A 12,360-nucleotide genomic window follows, 5' to 3' on the forward strand; every position below is an offset into this window, starting at 1 on the left:
TATAACTATTGATAGTCACAGGTCTTCACTTATTGGTCAGAGTCCTTGGTTACTTAACCACATAAATTCTTTAATAGGCCTGCTTATAACGTGACAATTTGCTTCTCCTAGAGTAAGGGATCTCAGAAAGAAAGAACCTATATGAAAACCATAGTCCTTTATAACCTAATCTCAGAAGCTGCATTAAATTGCTTCTGAATTATTGTGCTCATTAAAAGTGGGTTAGTAAAGCCAGCCCTCACTGAAATGAGGAAAACCTGTCAGGGTATGGAGAACAGAAAGTAGATATCATCAGAAATAATACTGCTAGATGTTACTTACTCCAGGCTGAATAGCCAAATTCCAGAATGCTGGTAGTGATTGCTTCCAAATAAGGGGATGGAATTATGGGTATGCCTTATATTATTTTTTATTGTTTCTCTTTCTTAGATTGCCCTAGTTATAGTCATAGAAATGATTGAAAACGTAAACTGTGAATTCCAATTTTGCCATTGTCATTCACCAACGAAATAAAATACGCCTTGCCTGAGGAGAAGGACATGATGGTAGAAGTCCCTGGGACATTGATGAAAAGAAGAAGACTCTGGTGGAAAGTGTGTTGTTAGAACAATAAGTGCATGAAACAATTACTAACAGTAGTGTAAATCACAAGCACAATACAGCAATAAAAATGAAAACAATAAGAGGTATGGTGCTGCCAGCAGTCAATCTGTACCTGCAGGAGGAGTGCAGGATGCAGTTTAATGGTGCCTTAGGCTTCCTGATACCCCCAAATTGCCACTGTGCTTTTGGCCAGACTTAACACCTAACAACTTGGGGTCAAGTTTACCAAGAATTTAAACTGCCAAAAGTTTGTGGGAGTCACACCCACAAACAATCTCTGGCTTAGCTATACAAACTCATTGACTGGCATTAATTCAGAGACCCATACATACATCTCGAAAGAGATCGAAAGCCACAGTTAATCTCAGACCCAAGTGTGGCTGAACAGACTAAGGTAAACCAGAGCAGGGCAGGTTAGTCTGGGGCATGCCCAAGCAGAGGCCCTGGCAGCCACTTGTTTCCACAATTAAAAATCGTTACCATACCCCAGCCTGACTCCACCATCTCAGGATGGACCTCACCAAGATATAATCTGCTGAAAATTTGGGTATCCAGGTGATGTGACTGAAATCTCCAAGCTTTCTCCGGATCAGGATGGGCTACCTCCCCTGCACTTCCCTGTACTTTCAGAAGTCTTGGCAGTCACACCCACATCCCAAAGAAGCCACCCAACTGAAAAGCTATTCCAGCCTTACCATCCTGATAAAAATATAGAATGCCCTGAACAAACACCATGACTTCTTAGCACCTGTATTGCAAACATATAATGCACCAAAAATATGATAGAAAGAGCAAAAAGGAAAGTGCCTTTCTTAGAGGGAGGATGGGGGGTTGAGGGGGTGTGAGATGGTGGTAGAAAACAGGGAACATTGGTAGTGGGAAATGTACACTGGTGGAGGGATGGGCACTAGATCATTGTATGATTGAAACCCAATTATGAACAGCTTTGTAATGGTCTATCTCATGAATATTCAACTTTTAAAAAGTTTTTAAAAAGTAATGTGGAGTTCATGCCCAATTCAATCAGCTTAATCAATGATGGAATAAATAGCAGTACTCCTACATTTAAAAAAACATGAAAACAATACATAGCATTATTAAGACTTAATTTTCCTAGTCAAAGAGTATTGGATAAAATGAGAGAGAACATAGAGCTCTTAAAAGAAATGAAACGAAACCTCATAAGAACTCAAGTAAGGTCCTTTAAAAGGTAAATTTATTGTGGAAGGTGCCTATGAATACAGAATACAGCCAGAAGAAGGATGGGAGAGATTATAAGTCCCCATAAACATGGACCAGCCATCTTCTTTTTCTTTTTTGGAGCAGGGAGATTTTGGGGAAATCTCTTAATCTTTTTGCCCCAAGTTTACATCTGCAAAGTAAGGGTGACAACTTTATTTCATAGTGCCATTACAGGCATAAAATGAGATTAAAGCATTGAAAATATAAAGTTCGATTTCACTGTAAACTAATTTTACTATAAGTAGGAGACAGAATAAATTATAACTATTTATCCTTGAACTACAGGGTTGGAATTCGAGTCTGGATTATTCCCAATCCTGGTCTTTTTTTTAATTAGCTATATAATTTTGGCAGAGTCTCCTACCCCCGTGCCTGGCTGTCTTCACAGGGGCCCCTTGGAGCAGGGCGGGTTGAGTTTCCCTCTCTGTTCTGAGCAGAGCCCCAGCAGCCGAAGACCTCCAGAACCCAGCCAGAGCCATGCTCAAGGTTCCTCTCCACACATTTGAGGATCCTCAAGCATGAAGGGACCAGCAGAGGGACCCAGGTGTGCAGGACCCAGGGCTGAGATCTCTAAGCCTGCTCGAATCGGGACTGGGCCTCCTCCACCCAAACCCCCCATTTTCCAGTAGCTTGGCAGCACACCCACAAACTGCCCCCGGTGCATGTAATCCCATCAGCAGCCAAGATCCAGAGACTATAAAACAAAGCTCCCAGAAGTGTGGCCTCATTCATGCCCACGCGACCTCTTATGGCCTAGTTCTCCCTCTCAGAAAACCTGGCAAGGTACCAAGATCATCCTGCCCACATGGCAGAGCCTGGCAAGCTTTCCGTGTAGTATTTGATATGCCAAATGCAGTAACAATGATGAGTCTCATTCCCCTTACTCTGAAAGAGCCTCCAATGCGACACCACTAGGAAGAACAAGTAAAGAGAGGCTGCTAAAATCTCAGGGCTAGAACGAATGGAGATGTTACTGGTGCCCACTCGAGCAAATCGACCATCAATAGGATGACAGTGATGCAGTGATACAGTGATATGATCTTAAGTAAATTACTTAACTTCTCTAGACCCCCAATTTCTTGTCTATAAAATGGAGAAAATAATAATAGCTATCTTATAGAGATTTATGAGGCCTAAATAATTAACTTATGTAAAATGCCAAAAATAACACAGGTAAAGAATATGCTGTAGTTTTTAAGATAGCAGAATTATTTCCAGGTTAATTTTGAGGAAACGGAAACAGAAAATTAAATGGGCTTCTTATGATCAAACATATACACATGTGTACACAAACACACATATGCACAAGCACATACACACACATACACACATAAATGGCTATTCTAGGTATCGGACTTATTTCCCAATGCTAAATTTAGTATTTTTATAAGCTGAGCTGTCTGTCTGTACAGGTGCAGCTGCTTTAAAAGAAACAATTTTGAGGCTCTCGCAGGAATTTTCTTTAGGTTGAATTAAAATTAACTGTAATATTAATGAAGCTTGCTGTTCTAAAAAAGTTTTTTGTCTCCTCTTATCCTGTCTTTCAGCTTTCCCCTCCAAGAAGAAATTTTCAATTAACCATTAGCTTATGTTGCAAACATTTGTTCTTAAATGCACTCACTCATTCTTGTAGGTGATTAAGGATGATGGGTATATAAATATACAAGTACATAAATGACAAGCCAAACCATGTACATATGGTAATTTAATTTTGAGATGAGTACCATGTTTATGCACTTCTTTCAGGCTGCCTACTTTTGATGAATGTGCAATTTCTTACCCGCCATTTTTATTACTGCCAATATTTAAGCAAATATCCTAAGTGCAATACTAGAGAAAACCATCTATGCCATCCAGATAATTTGCAGCTGGGAAACATAAGCAATGGGGTCTTTTCTAAATTCTACATCTGGTAAATTGATGCTCCCTGCCTCATTAATTCTGCATGCTTAGCAGCAAATTTGAAATGTGCTACTGGATAAAACAATACTGGTCCTAGATGAATGTAAAAGATTTAAGATAAATTTTAATCATGTGATAGAAAAACATGCAGAACATCTTAGGGACTATCACAGATTTATAATTATTCTATAATATTTAGAATTATTTTATGATATATGAATAGAAAGAAGTAGTAACAAATCCGACTAAGTGATATTAATCAATGATAAAACCAAAGGACTTATTTCCAGAAATTTGGAACTCACAAGAAGTTCTGTGTTGCTCAAAACTAAATGACAGAGATGGATGGAGGTGGGTAAAGACCAGGTTGTGGAAAGTCTTGATTACCATGCAGAGGGTTCTGAGCTATATTCAGAGGTCATGGGAAGATTTTGGGAAAAGTGGTGTGGCTAAGAACACTTTTTTTTTTTTAATTTTATTGAATCACCATGTGGAGGGTTACATAGTTCTCAGGATTATGTCGGTTATACAGTTCTCAAACACCCTTCACTTCACCAGTGCCCATCTTCCATCACCAACCCCCCCAGTATACCTGCCGCCCCCTCCCACCTCCCCAGTCCCAACCCTTGCACATGATATGTTTCACTTCGTTTACGCCTTATTTCGATTACATTCCATGTTTCAACACACAACTCACTACCGTTGTTGGGGTTTCCCCCAAAAAAGAAAAGCAGTCCTATTGCCAAGGAGGCATTTGATAGTTCTCCATTGCTAAGAATATAGAGATATTAAGTCCCGCTGTTTGTTACATAGTTTTTCTTTTTCCCCCTTGCCCCGCGCCACCGAGTTCACGCCTGTTTTAGTAATCTCCACGCTGCCTGACAAGGGAAAAAAAAACCCGAAAAGGATGGTTATTTCCCGTCATCAGCAGGCGTGGGGCTCTGGCTTAGTTGATAGACTTGTAGAGTATCTGCAAGCAGTCTCTGGAACCGAAGGTCTTGCGCTGGTATCGGCTCCGGCTCGAGATTCCACCAGCGTCCCGCTGTTCCTTGTACATAATTTTTCCCCTTATATCCCATTCCCACGCCACCAGGTCTGTTTGCTTAATGGACATCACACTGTAGTTGATGACACACCGCGTTTCTTCCCGAGAAAGAAGAAAATTTCTTCTCAGCCGGCGTGGGGATATAGCTTAGTTCAGTCTAGTGAGATGGCTACCACTTTTATTGCCTTCAATATTTCAGCAACAGACTTACTATTAGGATCTCCCACAAAAGTTCGCCCCATTAGAAAGGAACCATTACATATTGCTCATACTAAGATGACATTAAGTCGCGCGGCCGCGGCAGCGGCCGCGCGGTTTTGGGTTTCTGTATAAAGTCCAGGGAAAGTACAACCAGAAATAACATCACTACAAACTTTTACCCTTTTATGGTGCTCATAAGATGGAGAAACCTAGAGAGAGGCTCGGCGTCTCCGTTTTACGCTCAGGAAAACCGCGGCCCCTGCGCTGTGCTCAGGAGGGAGGAGTTGAGAGAGAGACAGGTTAAAAGAATTGGGGGATGCCCGGGTCCCACAGCTTCAGCACGCCGTGGGGTCTCTGGTCCCATGCCGGAATTAGTTCAGTGGGCTGCTTGGAGTCCGAGGGCGCTCCCTCGGGCCCCTCCATCATGCTCCTTCCACAGCCGGGTCCAAAAGGGCTAAGAACACTTTAGGTAAATTACACTAGTGAAAATTTAGAGAGAGAAGTTGGCAAGAAGGTGTCCTTTCTACGGGAGACTGGAACTTCCAGGACTCTTTGCTTTCTACTCACTGTGAAGGGTGGTCTTCCTGGGAATAAAGGCTGCTGAGCAGACCTGAGCAGCTCAAGAAAGAAGCATAAAAAGTGATTCCAGGAAGCCAAAACTCATTCTGGATTGCTAAATTCAAAACTTAAGACTTAAAACTTAAGACTTAAAAGTGTGACCATCAGCAATGTTGAAATATTTGTTTCTGTATCTTATGGCAAAGTAATGGAAGTCTAGATGCTCAATCATGCTCTTTGGAGCCCCTGTTGCCCCACTCAAGGTGATAGAGATGAACTATAGGTTTTGCAAACCTGTGCTCATAAATTCGTTTCTTCAATCTGTCTCTCCTCTGGCTACAACCTCACTTTCACTTCCCTATGAAATCCAGTGATTCTCAGAGTTCTAAGTTAAACTAAAAGTTCCAGATAAACTATAAAATCCTCTTGTCACCCCCTCCCCCTAGGTTCTCCACCAATGAGTAATATACTCACCTCCACTACTGTATTTCTACTTCACATGTGTAGGGTGGACGCATATTCTAGTTCTGTAAGAACACCATGCTTGAAATACAGCATTTAGTTTTGATTCTGGGTCTGCAGCTTTCTGGGCTTCTTATCTGCCAGTTAATTTGACATCTCGAGGCTCAACTTTCCAATCCTCAGGGTTGGGGAGAAAGTACCGCAGGTAGGAGGCTTGCCTTGCATGCGACTGACCCCTGTTCTACCCCCAGCACCACATACAGTCCCCCAAGCACCTCCAGAAGTGATCCCTGAATGCAGAACCAGGAGTAAGATCCAGCACTGCTTGGTGTGCCCCCACAAAAACAAACAAACAGACAAAACCCCCTTTTCTATCCTCAAGACTGGAAAGTAAGCAGATGACGTCTGAGTATTCTTGGAGCTTTTAAATATTTTTGTGAATACAAGAACTGTCTGTTGCTCTTTATTAACGTGATCAATGGAGAGGGATAAAATGAAACCAACCACATTGCCAAAATCAGAATCTGGTCATTCTGTTATACAAATAATATTGTGTACAAATACTTGGCGACATGAACATTGTTCTGTTTGATTGCTAAGTAATGTGAAAAAAAGCGTGTCATGATCTCATTTTTTATTGTTGGTCTGTGATCAGGAGTGACTCCTGTGGAGGGAATTAAGCAGTGTGGGAATTGAACTTAGGCTGGCCACATGCTAGGCAAGCGCCTTAGTCCCTGTACTAACTCTCCAGCACCAGCTTCATTTCATGTTTAAAAAACAACATTATAGAGTCTCGGGCCGGGGCCAGAGCTCGGGCTCCGGCCGAGATTTGACCCGGGTGGCCATGCCTTTGCACAGCCGCGTTGATATGGAACAAGCAGGAGCCAGAGACAGCTTTATGACTTGGGGTTCCAGCGAGTGCTTGCAACCACGTATGCAGACTGTGAACTAAGCTTTTGCTCCATGCTGCTCCAGGAAGGGAAATGATTCCATTTCCAACTTAAATCTCCTTGGACTTAATTCCTATAAGACAGAAATTGTAAACCGCACGACCGCTACTGTGGCCGCGCAACTTTGTATCTCTTCATTCTCAACAGTGGAAAACTTATTGTCAAATATTTCCTTGTCAATAGAGCTGTACTCTTGGGGGATAAATTCCAACAAAAATAGTGAGTCTGTGTTGAAACTCAGACTCAAAAAACTGGGTTTTTTGTTTTTGTTCTGTTTTTGTTTTTGTTTTTATTGGTGGTGGAATATGGGCACTGGTGAAGGGACGGGTGTTTGAGCATTGTATTACTGAAACATAAGCCTGAGAACTTTGTAACTTTCCACATGGTGAGTTAATAAAATAAATTTAAAAAATTTAATTTAATTTAAAAATAAAATTAAATAAATAAATAAATAACAACATTATATATTTACAAAAATAGAGAATAAGAACAACTTCATCCTCATCTCTAATCATGAACATTTTTGGTTATTTAATTTTTGTTGCCTAATTTTAATTAGCACTGTAGCACTGTCATCCCATTGTTCATCAATTTGCTCGAGCGGGCACCAGTAACATCTCCATTGTGAGACTTGTTACTGTTTTTTGGCATATCGAATACGCCACGAGTAATTTTCTCAGGCTCTTGCAGTACAGGCGAGATTCTCTTGGTAGCTTGCCGGGCTCTTTGAGAGGGATGGAAGAACCAAACCCGGGTAGGGCACGTGCAAGGCAAACACCCTACCAGCTGTTCTATCGCTCCAGTCCAATGCATAATATAATAAAATAAAACTAAGTTACTATTGATATTCAAATTTTATTCCTTGTTAAACCAAAACTCAGAGCAATGTTTGCCTTGGGTTAGTTGACATTATCCATAAGTTCTGCTAGGGGCCCTGGGTACTGTAAACAGGGCTGGAGTTTCGATATGAGGACCTGAGAATGTGGAATTGCTCAGCTGGAGCGATAGCACAGCAGGTAGGACTTTGCTTTGCATGCAGCCGACCTAGATTCCATTCCTCCACCCCTCTCGGAGAGCCCAGCAAACTACGGAGAACATGCCACCCACACAGCAGAGCCTGGCAACCTACCCATGGCATATTCAATATGCCAAAAAATAGTAACAAGTCTCACAATGGAGACGTTACTGGTGCCAGCTCAAGCAAATCAATGAATAATGGGATGACAGTGCAGTGCTACAGTGCTCATTTTAATTAGGAAGTTCAATCTGTTTTATCAATAAAACAAATTTGTGAAAATTGTTATTCACTGATTCCATTGACAATTCTGGAAAATTCATAAAAGTTTTTTAGATAACAAGACTTCAAATCTGGAATGTGATGGTGATCAAATCACTGTATCACTGCCATCCCATTGCTCATCGATGTGTTCGAGTGGGCACCAGTAACGTCTCTCAATTGTAAGACTTATTTGTTATTGTTTTTGGCACATCCAATACACCACGGGTAGCTTTCCAGGCTCTGCCGTGCGAGCTCCATACTCTCGGTAGCTTGCCAGGCTCTCCGAGAGGGGCGGAGGAATCAAGGTGATCAAATATGAGTAATTAAATGCTGAGAAACCTCTCCATTGCCTTATTCTTTAATCCTGATTACATAGTATGGTTTCTCATAAGAACTTTCTTCACTAACGCATACTTAAAGATAAATTCTCTTACATTCTTTTATAATGTAAAACACCAGGCACTTGTCTCCCATAATAACAAAGTAAATGATGCAACTGATGATGAAGAAATTTTTTAAGGTTGCTGTATAGATTAATACATAAATTCTGGGTCCAAAAGATGGTACAGGTGTTAAGGCCTTGCCTTTAGCTGACTCCAGTTTAATCCCTGAAACTGCATAACACTTGCATAATTGCCCACTGAGCCAGGAATAAGCCTTAAGTACTGCTGGGTGTGGACCCACCCATCCTCAACTTCCCATTCCCATCCCTAAAAACAGTAAAGAAACTAATTCTGTGAATCCATGTGCAAAAACTCGGACTCTGGTTTTTTACTCAATGGTTCACTAGACTCCCAAATTTAGAATTTTGAGTTTAATTTTCATATCACTCAGCTTTACTTATTTCAATAGAGAAAATGCTACTGTAGCACAGTAGCACTGTCATCCCCTTGTTCATCGGTTTGCTTGAGCAGGCACCAGTAGCGTCTTCATTGTGAGACTTGTTGTTACTGTTTTTGGCATATCAAATAAGTCATGGGTAGCTTGCCAGGCTCTGCCCTGCGGGTGTGGTACCTTGTAGCTTGTCTGGCTCTCTGAGAGGGATGGAGGAATCTAACCTGGGTCGGCCACATGCAAGGCAAACACCCTACCCACTGTGCTATTGCTCCAGTCTGGAGAAAATGGCAGAGGAATAAAATATCAGTGTACTGGATGTATGACTTATCCTACACAGAAACAAAGAATCACTGCTACCAGAGGGAAGAAAAAGAAAGGAAGAATCCCCAGTTCTTAGACCTAGTCTATGGTAAAGAGAAATCAGTCTTGGGAAAAAGGAGTTGTCAATTGCACTGTATCTCCTTAAATATTATACATATAAATAAGTATACACACATAGAGAGAGAGAAAGAAAGAATAGCTAAATTTATATCTCTGGTTTATACCCATCTCACAAATTATAAAGAGGTATATTCAACTCTCTATTTGATATGCCCACTTAGATATCTAACTGACTTCTCATACTCAACACATCCTAAATTGAACTCCTGATTTTCATACTCCCTGCCTAAGTTTATTGAAGCTCGCCCATCTCTGTGGATAATAATCTTATCCTTACATTGGTCAGATTAAAATCTAAAAATGTGAATCATCCATGACATCTCTGTCTCATATTACATGTTAAGTTTGTTAGGAAATAGTCTTTGGCTTTATACTCAGAAAATATCAGAATTCAATCCATCACTATATTCTGGCCCAAACTAGCACTAAACTTCTCTTAATTAATTTAGTAGCATCATAAGTTTCCTTTCTCCTCATTCTAGCTACTTTTTTTTAATTTTAGGGATTTAACTATAATCTATTCTAAGCAGTTTCAAGATAAATCACCATAAAACATGCATTATTGGGGTCTGAGTGATAGTGCAGCATGTAAGGCACTTACCTTGCATTCAGCTAAGCCATGTTCAATCTCTGATACCTCATATGGTCTCTCAAGCAGAGTCAGGAATAAGACTTTTAGGACTCTAGATTGGTCCTAAAAGAAAACAAAATGGCTCACATTATTTTTAATGCTACCCCACTTCTAAAAACATTGAATTACATCTTTATTTCACTCAAATCAAAATCAAAAACTTTGGGTACAGTAGCCTACAAGACCTGATGTAATCTGACCTATCTTCATTGCTTCTCTTACCTTGTCTCATTCATTCAGTCTTCAGCAGATAGTTCTTACCACTTCTCCTGATCACTTATCTAATGACAATTTATGACTGAATTGTACATACATATTATCTAACTGTTGAGTGATATAAATAGCTAATATTTGAGTTTTCACATTTGCATAGCAATTCAAAAATTACCACTGTATACAATATTTCATTTAATCTTCACATAGTTTTGTCAAGTGTTACTTTTCCCACTTTACAGATAATCTGAGCTCAAAAAAGTTAAGCAAGTTATCAATAATTATATATCTTATATGCAAATAAAAACCTGCTTGACCCCCGTGGATGAAAAGAGGTATACCAGTGATTTATTTCTTCTAGATTAAGCTCCTTTAGTTAATAATCTCAACTAATTCCCCTTAATTTATCATCCCCAGTTCCATTAAGTCCTACTTCATTCAGTGTTTGTACATAGTTTATCATAAAGTACTAATTGTCATCATTATGACATTACAAATTCTATTTTTTGAGTCCACATTTAAGTTATCATGTTCATGTTCTTTATACTTCTTCATTTACACAATAAAAAGAGAGTGCTAAGCAGCAAGACTGGGCACTCAAATTCAGTGATAAATAATTATGTTTCTTTTTCTCCTTTCTAAAAATTGTAACCTATTTGTCCTCACTGTCAGCTCTACAATCATTCCCAGTGGAATACTTGGTTCATTGAGTTCCTCCTTAATTCTCTTCCCAACCACAATACAGTCATTCAATTTGCTATGGTTTGTTTCCAAATGGCATCTCATTTCTCTTTTCTTTTTTGGTGCTCATTATTGTCTAATTCATCATTATATCTTAAATGGTAGCATTTGCTAGGAAATAATTATTTTTTCTTTCTTTAAAAAAATTCAGATATTGGCCCGTTACTACTTACTAAATATTTTATATCCCATAAGCTAGGCCAATGTCTGAAAGAAGAATTAGGGCTAGACAAAGAGATAGAGCACTCGACACTACAGTGACATAATAGTGAATAAAGATAAAAGCAGGATAATGATCTGTTCTGATTCTATCAATACCTAAACTAGAAGATACCTAGGAAATCAATCAATTTCCATTTCATATAAATAAAAACTGAGTGACAGATGTTGTATGCATTTTCTACTTTGTTACAATAATATATTAATAACAACATTTTATATAATTTTTATTCTATTTCACATTCATTTAGAAAATATTTTTAAATATTTTCATGTTTTACTTTATTAATTCAATATGTCAACTAAGGCTTTTCGTCCTGTCTGTGTTGCTATATTATATTGATTTCATTTCAGTAAAATTTATAAAACAACATTTTTCTGAGCTTACATGTCACTGAGAAGGCCAAATATCTTTATTGTAATTCTCACAATATTTTTTGTAAATTTAGGTAGTAAAGTTCAGAAAAATTTGCTCAAATGAGAGAGTATTAATGTCAATGTCAAAACCACGACCCTGAGTTAGTATATTTCTATCTCTCATCTACCATTCATTCAAGAACCATTTCTATAGTCTCAGCTTTTTTCTGGCTACTTTTCCATATGTGATGGTACAAAGAGCCGTAGAAACTCTCAGGAAAGAGGGGAAGTAGAAAATATAAGCAACAAAATTCTTAAAGCAGGTAGAGCAAATTGGAGGGGAAAAATCGAGACTGTGAACAAAGGGAAGGAAGTTTTAGGTAGAAATCTTATTTTAAAAGAATTTATATACCACCCCTAAAGAGTTAAATTTTATTTCATAAGCGGTGAGAGGTCATTTGGGTTATAAATCTGAGAAACTGCAACAACAATGGATGTTTTCCATAGAACTGAAATATGGGGTATATATTAGCATAGTTAAAAAAGTAAGAATCAAAGAAACAACATCAGATACTAACCTACTCAGTAAACTATGATAGAATATAAGAAGCTAAAACTCTGAGAAAGAGTAGTGAAAGGGAGTAGATCTATCCCAGAGATGCAAAAAATTATAGTCGAA

General features: G+C 39.1%; 1 long non-coding RNA gene across 1 annotated transcript in view; it reads right to left on the reverse strand.

Moving 5' to 3' along the window:
* Positions 1–10,121: 10,121 nt before the first annotated feature.
* LOC129402333 (uncharacterized) overlaps positions 10,122–12,360 on the reverse strand; it is a 118,470-nt gene continuing 116,231 nt past the window's right edge. The window contains exon 4 of the long non-coding RNA XR_008628633.1: positions 10,122–10,214. This is a non-coding gene — a long non-coding RNA (uncharacterized LOC129402333). The remainder of the gene's footprint in view (positions 10,215–12,360) is intronic.

The sequence above is a fragment of the Sorex araneus genome, chromosome 2 (genome assembly GCF_027595985.1).
Source record: "Sorex araneus isolate mSorAra2 chromosome 2, mSorAra2.pri, whole genome shotgun sequence".
Lineage (NCBI taxonomy): Eukaryota > Metazoa > Chordata > Mammalia > Eulipotyphla > Soricidae > Sorex > Sorex araneus.